The sequence below is a fragment of the Gymnogyps californianus genome, chromosome 13 (assembly GCF_018139145.2).
Source record: "Gymnogyps californianus isolate 813 chromosome 13, ASM1813914v2, whole genome shotgun sequence".
NCBI lineage: Eukaryota > Metazoa > Chordata > Aves > Accipitriformes > Cathartidae > Gymnogyps > Gymnogyps californianus.
In genome coordinates, this window is record NC_059483.1 from 14,638,759 (window position 1) to 14,653,008 (window position 14,250).

Genomic DNA, 14,250 nt, shown 5'->3' on the forward strand with positions numbered 1-14,250 from the left:
CTTAAGAATTCAGTTTTGGGCAGCCAACCTTTTAAAATCTTGCCTCTAAATTAATTTAGGCTGCTTTCATGAGTACATGTTTATAGGACTGCCCAACGTAGTCAATTTACGGTAGCATAATCTTTTTACATTCCAGAAAGCATTTGACAAAGTGACCAGTAATTCTAAAAAAACCACCCCTTACAGTGTAAAACTTAGAATGACTTCTGGTACAATATCTACTAATATAATTCTTCTATGATAATAAATACAGTGTTGACAATGCAAAGGTTTGCCAGGCAGAAACACTACCACCAGACTTTTCATTTATCATTGTTTTATCACATTAGAAGGGCAAGAAATTATTTTGTGCTGTTTAAATACTGTGCATGTCTTAAGAGTTTGTCTTGCATTTCAAAGTGTTCAGTTAGGGTAAAATATTAAAAAATGTGATAGTATCCACTTTAATTTCTTTCTTGATTCAAATATTTGTAAGTTACCAGATAGATATTTGGATATGAGGCATACAGTGAAATGCAATTCTCACACTTCAGAGTTGGAACAGCATCTTATTCTATGCTACAGGATGTGGCTATCTGACAATATAATTGCAAATTGCTCTAACTCATTTTGACAGAGAAAGGAAGTCATAGGGAAGCATTCTAATGAGGCATCGGCACTGCCCTTAGAATGCAGTTGGCCCTGGCTAGATATTTTTGTGAAACCTAAGTTACGTGGAAAACCTCCTTTTCTTGTAGACGTTCTTGTTTAAATGAGAAAACTGATCCAATCTTTCCCTTCTTTCCTCTCTAAACATATGGTCTTGGGCAATAATTTTTATCACAAATTACAGTTTAATAGGAGTGGTGTTTTCAGTGATTGTTACTATTATCATCTAATTAGAAACAAATAATAGTTATCTATTGTAAGTTATCATATTAACATGCATTAACTTTCTATGTAAGTATTAACAAATCTTGTTCATTGTGTTTGATCAGTCTATTATTATCTGCATATTTATCTTACTCTTTCCAAAAATAAGCAAACTCAATCCTGATATCTGACTGCTTCAAATTTTTGTTTTAAAAGAGTGTGCGAGACTGTAGATAAAAAGAACCTTGAGTTTGTTTGTTTGAGAGGTAGGGCTGCCAGCAACAATTGTCATTCCTAACAGGGCCCTTCCTCTTTTTTTTTTTTTTAGCTTAGTCTTGTAGAATTGCTGTGGATTCTTTTGTAAATCTGCTATAAAATGTTTTAAAATTCTTGTCTGAAATATTGTTATGTATCTATCATATAAAGATTGCAATTTCCATATGCTTACAGCCTTCGTATTTTCTTTTGTTTGTATATTTCCCTTAGTGGGAGTAGAATGAGGTGCTATTGACAAAGTGCTTTCCAATCTTCTTCCTTAATGTTTACACAATAGTAAGGTTTTTTTTAAATTCTTCCGGCCATGTTCCTATTGTTCTGTAAGGCTATCTGTTACTAGTGTCTCGATGCATGTTAATTACAAAAATCTTCAAAACATTAGCACTAATTACCCTTAGCTTTTGGCCTCAAATAACAAATGATGTCATCCTGAAGTGCTTCAACAAATAGCTCTCCCTCAGTTAAATAGGAAAGGGTTTAAGGCAGGTTATGCTCAGTGAGGGGTCCCTTAGTGTGCTAGGATTAATTTTGCAGACATTGCCACAGGATGCTGTTGAATTTCAGAATAGACTGTTAAATCAGGTTAGGGTTGTTCACCCCACCCCCCTCCCCCGCATTTCCCTGCAGAAGGAAAATGACAAGCTGTCTGGAGGGAAAGTATTGTGCTGTAATAAGAAAGGGTTGAGATTAGAAGTAAAACTGAGAAACTTTTGTAAAAATGTTACTTTATTAACATTTCTAGCATTTATTCAAACTGCATTGTGGGGATCTTGATTTGCATTTTTAATAGTTGAGATGAAATGCCTATATTGCAGAAAAAATATTTTAAAATTGAACATTAAAAATTATTCAATTATCGCTAGAGAATAAAACATACGTAATTTTGGGGATACAGTTGTTGGTTTGGAATATTTCTAGTTCAACAGAATTTTTATTGAAAAATGACTCTTCCATGCAATTTTTAATTTTATTTGCATCACAAATCTATTTTTCTCTAAAAGTGCAGTTTCATATTACACCTAATCCAGTGTAACAGAAGACTGCCGCTGAAAGATGCGGTCCTGCCCTGCTCCCTCTTCTCTCAGAAACGACATGTGGCCACAGAGTGAGTGAATTCAGCATGCTTTTGGAGCAGGGAGGAGTGTATTTGGTGGCACATCAGTAAGTTGAATCGTTTCAGAGAACTGAGCTGTCTGTTCCTTTATTATATTAATATGAATAAACAGATACAAAACTAAACAGAAATACAGAGAGTTGACATTTGACTGCAAACATTCTCTGCCAGCAGAACCAGCTGGCCTGTACACAATACAGAGAACTGTGAGGTCTGGGAGTGGTAATATTATATGAAGATTTGCGTCCATGGATCACGGATAAATTGTTATTTTGATGGTGATCAGAGGTAATTTTCATATAATGACTGTTTGGTTTATTTCAATCAGTTCCTTTTCACCATAACTTACTCTTACATCTGAAGCTAACTTGAGCCTTTAGGAATATAGGACTGAAACTTCCTTGGTCATTAAGTGCAATTTCCTGTAGAAGACATTAAGTCATCCAGAAAGGTCACAAGACCATTCACTCCCTACTCTCTGAACTCTACAAGCCTCAAAACATCCCCAAATACCTGAAGATAGGCTTGAGATTTTTAAGAAAAAAGCTCAAACATGACAGTGTGACATAAAAAGTGAGGAGGAGAGAAATATTACTGTCAGTACACTACAAGGGATTCTGTAAGGTCTAGCTTATTGAGCATGAAGGACTGGATGCTTAATTTCAGGACTTGGTGCAAAGCATCTGGATATAGAAGTGATGGCTGCCAGTGTCAAAGCAGAATTCATGCATCTAATTCCACTTTCAAGTCCCATCTGGACACAGCAGCAGCTACTCCAGAAGTGCCAATAAATGTCTGGACACAGCAGGAGGCAGCTGGCTGCCAGGACAGCATGCTGTGCTCTTTGCCACTTGCAAGATAGACGCAGCCAGTTGGGTGGAATTGTTCTGGAGGCTGGATCTGGGCTCCATGGCCCGCACTATTTCAAGCACCCACTGGTAATGTCTGGATGACCTTAGGAAGCAGAGTGTGTGTCTATAGAAAGCAGCAAATTAAGAACAAAAAACACTACACCCAGGGGGCTTTTCCTGTCTTACTAGGGGGCAGAGTCAGTTTCCTGACTCCAAATCTAATTATTGGTTTAGCCTTGAGCATGTGTGTAAGACATAAAAGCAGGCATCTTTATGACTCTGTGCTTAAGTTTCCCCATCTATAAAATGGGACTAGTAATACAGATTTTCCTTTCAGAACTCAGTGTTTTTCATGAATTTTTGGCACATTTCTCAAGACCTAGTGATTTAAAACTTGCCTTGAACAAGATAAGTATTTGTAACAATTGATAGATTTGATTCAAATTTCAATTCAATTTTATGGCCTGGGGTCACTGTCTTATCAGCTGATAATCTTTCACTTGAGCTTAGCCAGATCGTTTGAAACTATGGCATGTTATAACATGGAAGATTCCATCAGAGTAGAATTTTTGTGACCCTTGACACTGGTGGGAATGTTCATGCCCTTGCTGAGAGTGTCCACATCCATTTCACTTTCTAATTTCGTTCTTAAGGTTTGATACTGGAAGATCTTCCTCGTTTTTATGCTAGATGTTCATTCTGTAGGTAAACCGTCCCCATGTAAGTGGGACACTTTAATGGAAGTGGTTATTTTCAAAAGGTCTTGTTTTCTGCCTTCCAGTATCTGCCAAATGAAGTTCCAGAAGACTCTTGCATTGCGGGTTTTCTGTTCTGGGATCTTATTTATGCTTTTATGGAGAGTGAGATGATGATACTTTGTGATTCCAGACCTGTAAGAGGTTTCTGTGATGCTGCTGATCTTTTAGCATACTGTCTGCTTGGTTTACTGTAGCTCATCCTCGTTTCCTAACAGCAGGTGATGTTTATCTGTAACAGAAGTGTGATATTGCAATAGTCATGACTGTCTGACTAAGCTGCATACTTCTACAAGCATGATGCATGCTTTCTGGCCCAAAAGTGAGCTGTTTTCGTAACTCCTTTTGCAGTCAAGGTCAGTCTCTCTTGGGAGAGATTTCAGTGCTAGAAATACAAAGTATGGATGGAGCATCCAACTTCCAAGTCTAAGAAGGAATTTTTGCTGAGCGACAGAAAAATTCGGTAGGGAATTTTTAACCATATTATCAGAACTTTTTATTACATGAGTTTTCATGTTTTTATAGGAACTGCTGAGTTCTCACTGTCCCCTCCATCTGGGAACAGCTGCTCAGAAAGGGGAAGGAAAAAAAAAATGGTTTTTAGCTTTAAGCAAGAAGGTGGAGTGGCAACCAAAACCAGCTGTAGAATGCATGATAGTGATACCCATGACTTTTGGATATTATGTGTTCTATACTATTTGGAAACAAGAGACTGTTGTAAAAAGGACAAAAGAGCCTACAGAAAAGCAGAGTCCCCAAAGCCACTTTTGCCCTTACATTCACTAGCAGCATTTTGGAGAATCTAGCTAAAAAATGTTAACTGCTGTCATTTGATTCCCACCTCTCCCCTACCCTTTTCCACAAAAGATTTCAGTGGAAATTATTCTAACTGCATACAAAGCAATGAAATACTTCTGTATTCAGTCAGTTCATTCATGTTAGTAAGTTGGACATGGTGGCAGTATGGAGATAATTTTTTTTCAGATGTGTCATTTTGTTATTAGCTTAAGCTGAACTATTGGGAAGGGGGCATTAACACTGATTTTGTCAGATGGCATCTTTGCTTTGTGCTAGTAAATTTGAGGTCTTAGTAAATAAGATGGATCATTTTGCTGCTTTCTGGGTACTACCAGTGTAATCAGTGATAGCTGGGAGTTAGTTCTTCAGTTATTCTGCTACCTAGGAAATATCGCTATTGTCTATTTTTGTTTATATTAAAATCATTGTAGGCTAATGCATCAATAGCACAGATAATGCTAATTTTCCTCTTAGTTGTCACTTAAAAATTTCAGCTTCTCCAGCAGTCTAGATTGCTGTTAACAGAAAATGCCAAACAGATTTCCCCATAGTTTAGAAGGAGATCTGTTTGCAGATCAACGGAGATGTGTTCAACAGGGAGTCATTGCTTGTCATAGGTGGTTATGGGCAGCAGAGACATTATTGTCCTGTAAATAAATTGTACATGTCTTCCTTTCTTTAGCCATTATATTATGTTGCTTTATGTCCTTTGTAATGCATTAAAACATAAAAGGACTAGTTATTTACAGTTTCTATACAGCCTGACTTGATTTAAAAAAAAAAAAAAAAAGGCTAGTTTTCAAGCCTGTTTGGTCACTTCTAAGTAATGCAAGAAGAAAGTAAAGCAAGAATACTCAGATAGAAGTGTATGGTGTACAGTGAAAAAACGTGCCAAACTTTAATTCTGGTCTGGGATGTACTTGACCTTAGAAAACACCTCCTCATAAAAATCAGTGAAATTCCACCTATAGAATGAGTAGTCTTAATATTCCCTTTTTCAGAATTCCAGCCTTCAGGGGAAATGGAGATCAAAAGTAAGCATCATTTTTTCCCAGAGCCTTAAAAGGACTACGGCCTAATCTCCAATTTGTGCTAAAAAATATTTAATGGCAAGAATCTAATTTCTGTTCATGTCACAATGAAGGGCTATGACCATCCTGAAGTCACAAACCCATTTTCAAAGGTAACTGAGTGCAAGAACTGTGATTCATCAACTTAAACAAGCAGTTTAAGAGAGTTTTATTGTATTATTTTTGCCAATAGTCACAAAGGATGGAAAATCTTATGATAGGTGTAAAACCAGTACTAGTTTAAAAATTACCAACTGGTCACGTTTCCTTTCAACTGATTGGCTTAGTGGTGTTTTTGCATACTATTTTAATCCAAACCATAATGTCTTTTATAATACTGATGGGTTTGTCTATTCGATTTGGATTATGCTTTTGTCCAATATTAATCATAGCAACAGAATGTACTAAAATAAAAATTTTCAAAAATAACTGGAGTTAAGTGATGTGTGAAAGTGACATATGATGAGGCCCTGAGCTACCTGATCTAAAACTGAAGTTAGGACTACTTTGAGCAGATGGTTAGACCTAACGACCCCCTGAGGTCCCTTCCAAGCTAAATTATGCGGTGGTTCTGTGCTTCAGAGGAGCCTTGGGCTTCTATGACTCCTCCATGATTTTGAGAGTTTCGGGCAAGGAGTTTGATATAATTCACTGATATATCAGAGCAGCTTGCATTTGAGATTTATTAGAAACATGATTTATTTTCTTTCAAAGAAAAATGTTTTGGTCAAAGCATGGAATACCAAAATTAACTGTAGAGACTCTGATTGAAAAATTTATTGCTACATACAACTTGATAGTATATTCCTCCAGTTTGGCTTTCGTAATATTTCAGGCGTTACTCTTAATTTGTTGAAGATCTATGATTGACTTTTGGCCTGTGGCCCTGATCTTGCAAAGTACTTGGACTGTACCACTACGGTTTCATGAAGATCAGTCCTGCTAGTGAAGTGGCACCTATCCTTCCTTGCTTGCGAAAAAAAAGAAGCCAAAATCCATAGGTTACCGTGAACTGTATCCAGCTCTGCAGTGTAGTAAATGGATCAGCAATATGGCATCGCACCATGTAAAGACTGGGAAAGACGATCAGGTACTAGCTAAACCCCGTTATTTTTCAGGAAAGTAGCACAACACCGCTGTCGTCCCTGCGGCGCGGGGAGGCCCCGAGTATCGAGTGCTCCTCGGGAAAGGTGCACGCGTGGGGAAAGCGGCAGGAGGGTGCCCTGCTAATTCCCATCGTTACTATTTGCCAAGGCTGCCGAGTCTCTGCGGGCCAGGCCGGCGAGGGGCAGAGCGGCCCCCCCGCCCGGGGCTCTGACGGCGGGGCGGGGGCGGCGGGGCCGAGCCCTGCGCCCGAGGAGGAGCCCCCCGCCCCCGGGCCGGCGGCGCGCATGCACACAGCGGCGGCAGCGGCAGCAGCAGGAGCAGCCCCCATCCGCCCCCAGTGCTGCCGGGCTGCCTCCGCTCTCCGGGCGCTGCTGGGCTTGCTACAGACCATGGCACCTGGGCTGAAGCTCGGCTCCTTCTTCTTCGCGCTCGTCGCCTGTTTCGATGGTCACCAGCTCGCTGGGGCCGCTGGAGGAGCCAGCGGCAGGAGGGGGCCAGCGGCCGATGCTTGCGGAGGGAGGGTGAGTAGAGCGAAGTGTTGCTGCTCGGTTCTCCTCGCAGGCAGGCGTGTTCGTGGAGTGGGGCTTTTTGCAAGCTGCGGTGTTTGAGGGGAGATGCTGAGAGTTTCCCAGCTTCGGGGCTCGGGCGCTGTCCCGTGGGCAAGTGGCCGTGTGAGCAGTACAGGTGGGATGGGCACTTCCCCGGGTGTGCAAGGAGGGAGCGGGCTGCCGTTGAGGGGAAAAACGTCTTCTGCAACTAATAAATCTGCTCCAGGGCTCTGCATCTGGTAGTTAATTTGCGGCCGGGAGAGAGGGTGGCATTTCCCGGGAAGGGATATTTATTGGTTTCTCGCCTGGGGGAGGGAGGCATCTTGTAACCAGCGAGTGTGAAGAAGTCACTCAACAGGTCTTTTACCGCCAGCGCTCTCCCCTTCCTTAAGTCGACCTGCGCTGCGAGAAGGATAAAAGCGATCACTTGGGCTTTGTTATTTTAATGATTCGAGGCCGGCTTGGGGTCTTAGCTTCAGGCCTGATCATTATACAGAGGATGTAGGAAATTTACGGGAGGGGGAAGGGGGGAGGAAGGTGATAAACGTTTTGTTACTGGTCTTTGCTTTTTGTTCCTGTTTCTGGTGTGTTTTGCGGTCGGACTTTCCTTGATTGCTTTTCCTTTTTTGATATTTTTTAAATAACTTTTGACTTGTGTGTTTTGTTTCGGTTTTTTTTTCGTTTCTCCTGATGTCTAGTTACAAATTTAGTTGAAGCGTGGTGATCCAGGAACACTGGAGGGAACACAACTGACTTTCATTGCTTTTCCTTTTTGTTAGACTGTCACTAAGGATTTTCTTGTTTCAGATCAGATCCTTTGAGAACGTTACTGCAACACACAGTTCAGAAGTTTGTAGGGCATAGTTTAGAAAGGCGAAAGCATTGGAAAATGTGTAGGAGTGTGGAAAAACAAACTTCAAACCCTGATAAAGCTTGAGACCTAAATCTTTGTGTTGGATGGAACTGTTGAAGCTTTAGACTCCCCTATTAGGTCTTTTTAACTGAGAATTAGGAATAAAATGTTTTGGCTCAGTATGTCTATTGTATGTTTCACCAGAGGTAGGCAGGATACTCCACAGGCTCATAACGACCACTGTGTATATTTCTGTCAAGTCTTGCATCAGCTATTAAGTAAATTATCACTATTAAAAGTCATAACACTTGATTAGTGTATTTTGACATTTATAGAAATATGTAGATGCAGTTTGTATTGGATTTATTTTTGCTTACATAATTAATGTCATTGTGTATAGTAAACCTGAATGTACCACAATCTAATTCTTTTAATATAATTATTTTGGCTGGCTTTTAGATCAGTAAAAATTACACTCTTTCCAATTGGCATAAAACCCCCTTTGTCTTTATTGCTCACAACAGATGTAAGGTTTTAGCTTATTAAATACTTGTACTAGTTTCTGTTTTTACTATATTTTCAGCTTCAACTTAAGAATTCCCTAGCCAATTTACTAGATATCTTGTCTGATTGCTTAGTTATAATTTCATAGTCTGATTTTGTAATACCAGTCTTGCTTATGATTGCCTACGTAATCCAGGCAGGGCAGCATTTATTAGAGTAATGACTGCAGGATGGTACCCATTGTCTCAGTTATGTTGTATTTATCTTGGTCTGCATGTAAGTTTTGAGTAGACTTGACATACTATTAAATGACTGATGGCCCCTCTAACACATTGTCTGCTCTGGAGCAGGGTTGCCTTTTAAGTAGTACCCTGTAGGAAGTAAAGAGACTATTTGCTCTATTAAAATTCCTTGGTATTTCCTCTGTTTAACCACAGGCCACTTCCCCTCTGCCACTCTAAACACTGCAGGGACACTGACTGATTGAAAAGACACAAGCCCTGAAGTAATTGTATCCTATTCAAATAGATATTCTTATTGCAGGTTATTTATAAGTAGTGTCTAATTAATGTATGTTAAGGGCATGAATAAATCTTAACATTCTATACAGAGAAAGTAAAAATGTCTAGATTGCATTAAATGAAGCAGTTGAATTGAGGTAATTCTCAATGGCATAAATAAACAATCTAGAAAAATATCGGTTAACTTTTAGTAGTTGTTTAAGGAGAAATAGAAGGTAGATAGCTGGGTGTTTGTACATTTAGATACACACACGCTGGATATTTTCCTATGCTAGAACTGTGAATGTGTGGTGCACTTCCCACCCCGATGAATCTTTTTTTATTGTTTGAGTGTTGTTTTTGAAAATCTGCGTTCCATCTTGGTACTTTTATACAAATAATGCTAATTTTCCTTTCACTCTACAAAATACAGTTTTAAGTTTCCTCAATATTTTGTGGCAGTAAAACCTTGACTTGATGAGAGCATATTACTGGACTATGGTTAAAATAATGTGATAAGGAAGTATTTGATGTTTTGATTCATAGCTCCTGAAATTATTCTTAATAGCTAATGTTTTCTTTAGATGTGATTTTTTTTTTTTTTTTTTTTTACAACTTCCATTGCAAAATATATGCCTGTATTAATCACCTTCTCTAGTAATACTTTGGCATTTGTCTTGCAAGCTCAACCTATGTCTGCAGCAGGAAAGCAGTTAACATCGGGATGAGTAACTTAACATTACTGTTGCTAAGAATTATCAATTATTTCAGTGGGTCCAGGATTTTAGAATTTGGATTGACTTTGCTAAGTCTGGGATTTCTTTCATTGATGTTTAACAGAAATTTTAATGTATTCCTACATTTAATGTTATTTCAGATTAAGGTAGAATGTTTGCTTAAAGCAAAACAGTATTGCAAAGTAGCTTTCCATATGGATGGTCTTACTACATCATATGCATACCTTTATCCAGAAAAAATAAATCAGGGAAGGGCCTCTCTTAATCTAGAATAAGTATGTCCACATGGGGAGCTATTCTGGAAAAGCAGTCTCTGAATTTTTTTCATTCTATAAACAAACCATGAGGTGTACAGAGAAGACAGACTTGGGCTCTGATGATGATTTGAATATAATTCAGATTCATTTATTCGGTGTTAAACACATGAGCAACTTTACTCTCAAGTTGTTTTGTAGATTCTAATAGGACTACACACATGAGTAATTTTTTTCATATGTTTAATTCCTCTGAAGTTCCTGGCACTGAACCGTGTTCAGTATAAAGCTTAAATTTAATGAGACTGATGAGAAAGAATAAATAATACAGCATTTTAGCAAACCTTCCCCCTCCGCCCTTGTTAGCAGAGTTGTACCTTCCTTTGCTCTGCTAAGCAAAGCTTATCAGACATACTAGGGGTCTCTGTTCCCGTGCATTCTCCCCTGAAACTCTCCCTGTGCCATCTTCTGTGCTCTTTATTTAAGGAGCTTTCTATTTCCTTTTCTCTTTCATAGCAGAGACTCTGAAGATCCCCATTTCCTACCGTCCCACTGTCAGGAGCTCTGCCTGTCTCATTATTCTTTGGGCTCATGCTGCTGTGTCCCTACATTTATCTCAAGCATCCCTCCCAACACACACTCATTCTCTACAGCTAGGATTTCTCTGAGCACAGAGCTAAGTCATACTGAAATAATTTTCCCAGCTAAATATATGTTTTGGGAACTTTATTTAGGAGGAAGAATACCCTGTAAAATGGTAAGAAATAATTTTACAAGAGTTTAAATTCCTCCCTTTATTTCTTACTATTTTCCAACAGTTAAAAAATCAGAGTTTCTCTTGCAGAGTATTTAAAAATTTTAAGGGGTATTGAGCAGAAGACAGACCTAAGATGAAGCATGGTGGAAGGTGTTAATGTTTGCCATCAGGAGGTTCTTTAATCTATAGACAGTTCCAGAGTTGGTTGAAAGCTCTGCAGACCAGATGCCAGCAGTTCTGATCCTCCATTTTTTCTGAATTTTTAGAATCAATAGATTTCTCTCCACTGGCATATGGAACAATGTGATAGCATTTTAGAATTGATTAGATGTGTCATTTAAAGCTTTAGTGCGTTTCTCTGATTAGATATAATGCAACAAGTTGAGTGCAAGGCTTTGCAAGCATGGTCAGTCATGCAGGTAGGCATCTGTATTACTTTTGTTTAGCTTAGAATTTGGCTTCAAGATCACTCCAGGGTTTGGTGGTTTTTTTTTTTTTTGAGTTTCATTTATCAAGTAATGTAGCAAAGAATGTGACCCCATTTTTACTCCAGTGGCAAAAAGTGCGGATGACTGTCTGCCTATTTAATTTAAAAATGCATAAAGTAGCCTGTTAGTGTTTAAATAAGCAGATGAATTTTTCCTCAGGAACTATGAGGCTATACAGTTTAAATGCTGTGTTTTCAGAATGAGCATTCAAACACACAACCTAGAGAACAAAATTATGGAAACATAAGCCTGCTTATGTAATCGAAACTAACTTTCAGTATTAACAACAAAAATGTATATTTCCTTGTATGCTTGTGTGAAATTGGGAAACTTGGATATGGTGCTAATTCATAACCTGTTGATTTAACAAGGTTTCTGCAGCTGAAGTCTCTTAGGACTGTTACAGATTTGATTAATTTCCTCTCTAGATCATGTCCCTTAGTTTAGATGTTGAACTCCCTGCCACTCCCTGCCTTACTTCCCTGCCAAATCTGCTTTTGAGTAAGTAGAAGTGTAGTAACTGCTGTATCAGACTTGTTAATTTAAAATCTTGAGGCACTTATTTAAGAACAAGTTCTGCTTTAATAGTTTAATACTTTATAGTCCACTGGTGAAAAGATGTTAAGCAGTCATGATTAGATGATACTAGCTTTTCTTTAGTTAATTATTTGGTAATGTTAATATAACATGGATGTTAATTAAAACTGCAACATTTAAAGGGTGTTTAATAAAGACCAGCTGTCTTTTCCAACAGATCAGTCTAAAGATGATGAAACAAAGCTTTGATGTGAACTTGCCTGCTTAATTCTGCTCAAAGGCTGAATTTTACCCATAAATTTAGCATGTTTTTTTTAGAAGCAAACAAGATAAGAGGAGTGTGAAGTATTACTGGAGAATTGTTAAGCTTGAATACCATTTTTAATTTTTAAAAGTAAAAATACTACTTATTTTTAAAGTATATTGCTTTGTTTCTATATATACTGCTACCAGTATAATGAAGTATATTTGAAATACATTTTTTCCTGAAACTTTATGTTAATGCCTGTGTTAGAAACCTGTAGGTTTCTATACCATGTGTTAAAAATGAACATTATGCATAAATACATCACACCTAGAAAAACACACAAAAGTTATATCAAATACATGGGTATTTATTTGTTATCTCCTTCTCCCTATATTAATTATGAAAAATTATTTTATGGAAGTGCGAGTTACAGTAACTTAAAATAAGGAGCTATGGCTAGATCACTACATATTCAGTACTTAATTTTAGGTTATGGTAATGTGAGACTTTTTTTAAGGATCAAAATTTAAGTGCAAACTTGAAAAAGGATTTTATCCTTTTATGCATATAGTATTTTACAGTTGTTACGTTGTCCAGCTATTTGTCTTTTCCAGCTCTCCTCAATAGGAGTCACCTGTCTTGACACCCAAAACTTCTACATGATTTTCTCATAGTCTTTAACCAGATATATACTTACTAAAGTAGTGAATACAGGCTTATGCCAGTAATGGATAGACTAATTTTTGTAGTTTTACTGCAATATTTATTTAACAGAAACTTATATATTATCACTTTGATTATCCAAAATTCTGCCAGCCAAGCCAGGGTATAAATGTGTATTTTAACATGCTTGAACCTATTATACTTAATAAATTGTACTTTCAACATTGTATCTAAGACATCATTTCTGGATTTAAAAAAAGTATTGGTGACTGAATTGGAGAAGATGCCCCTTATCAAACGGGTATACTGGTATAAAACAAGCAGATGTAATTTTTGGAAGCGAATCAAACTGTGTAGACAATAAACACTAAGGAACAGAGGAAAGTATAATTAAGAAGTATTTCTTAATAAACGTCAGTGGCTGTCCAGTTTTCTCTGGGTCTATATATATAAAGTGTTCTATCTTACAGATTACTTCTTGTTTGCCACCAAAACTCAGAAGACTATCTGTAAACCTATTTCTAATAAATATATAAATTGTTAATGCTGTGTTTTGTGAAGTTCATAAATACTTTATAACTGCAGGTTCTTAACGGTTTCTGGTTTTAGCCTATCAGCAGTGTTTTTACATCTGGCTTAAAAACACTTTGAACACAGACTTTCTTGGTTGGCCACTGTGTAGATAAGGGCCTGAGTTTTGTTTTTGAAAAGGGCTTGGAGTTACTGATTTTATGGTAAAGATGCATCTGATGACTCTGTGTCAGTGTTTGAGTTTTTGCTAAGTCTTCTAGTAACACCAGCTTTCCATGGGTCTCTGCTTGCCAAGCTTTCTGTCTTACAAATTGCTTTGACACTCAGAAGGCAAGCTGATACCTGGGGTGTTAACCCCTCTGTTCATGGGGCCTGTTCTGTTTGGTAGTATCAGTCAAATACCCTGAGGAGATACTGTCCAAATGCACTGTTTCTTGACTGAAGAATAGTAGTGGGCTTCTGGTTAATTTATGGTGTGACTGCAATGAAGAACATGATTCTGAGGAACAAACTTACTGTGATTTAACAGTACCTCAGAAAAATTGTTGGAAGTCAGTTTAGCTAGAGCCCATCTAGTAGAAAGAGCACTAAAAAGTGAAACGTTTGTGACAAGGCAAGTTAGAGCAGCTGCCAGTCCAGCAGTAACCATCAGTCATACCTGTGCAGAGTTTGACTAAATTCTTATCCCTGCCCAAAGTACAATCCTTAGACTTCCAAACAGAGCAGAGTTGGAGGCAGAAGAGATGGAAACAGCACCAGAGGAGCCTGTCATGGTAAAAGCAGAAGAAGATGAGGCGCAGCTGATGGT

The 14,250-nt window shown here is 38.1% G+C and overlaps 1 protein-coding gene across 1 annotated transcript in view; it reads left to right on the forward strand.

The window, feature by feature from the left end:
* The first annotated feature begins 7,298 nt into the window (after positions 1–7,298).
* Positions 7,299–14,250, forward strand: part of IL17RD (interleukin 17 receptor D) — a 52,663-nt gene continuing 45,711 nt past the window's right edge. The window contains exon 1 of the mRNA XM_050904918.1: positions 7,299–7,344. The gene's annotated coding sequence lies outside the window, so the exon portion shown is untranslated. The remainder of the gene's footprint in view (positions 7,345–14,250) is intronic.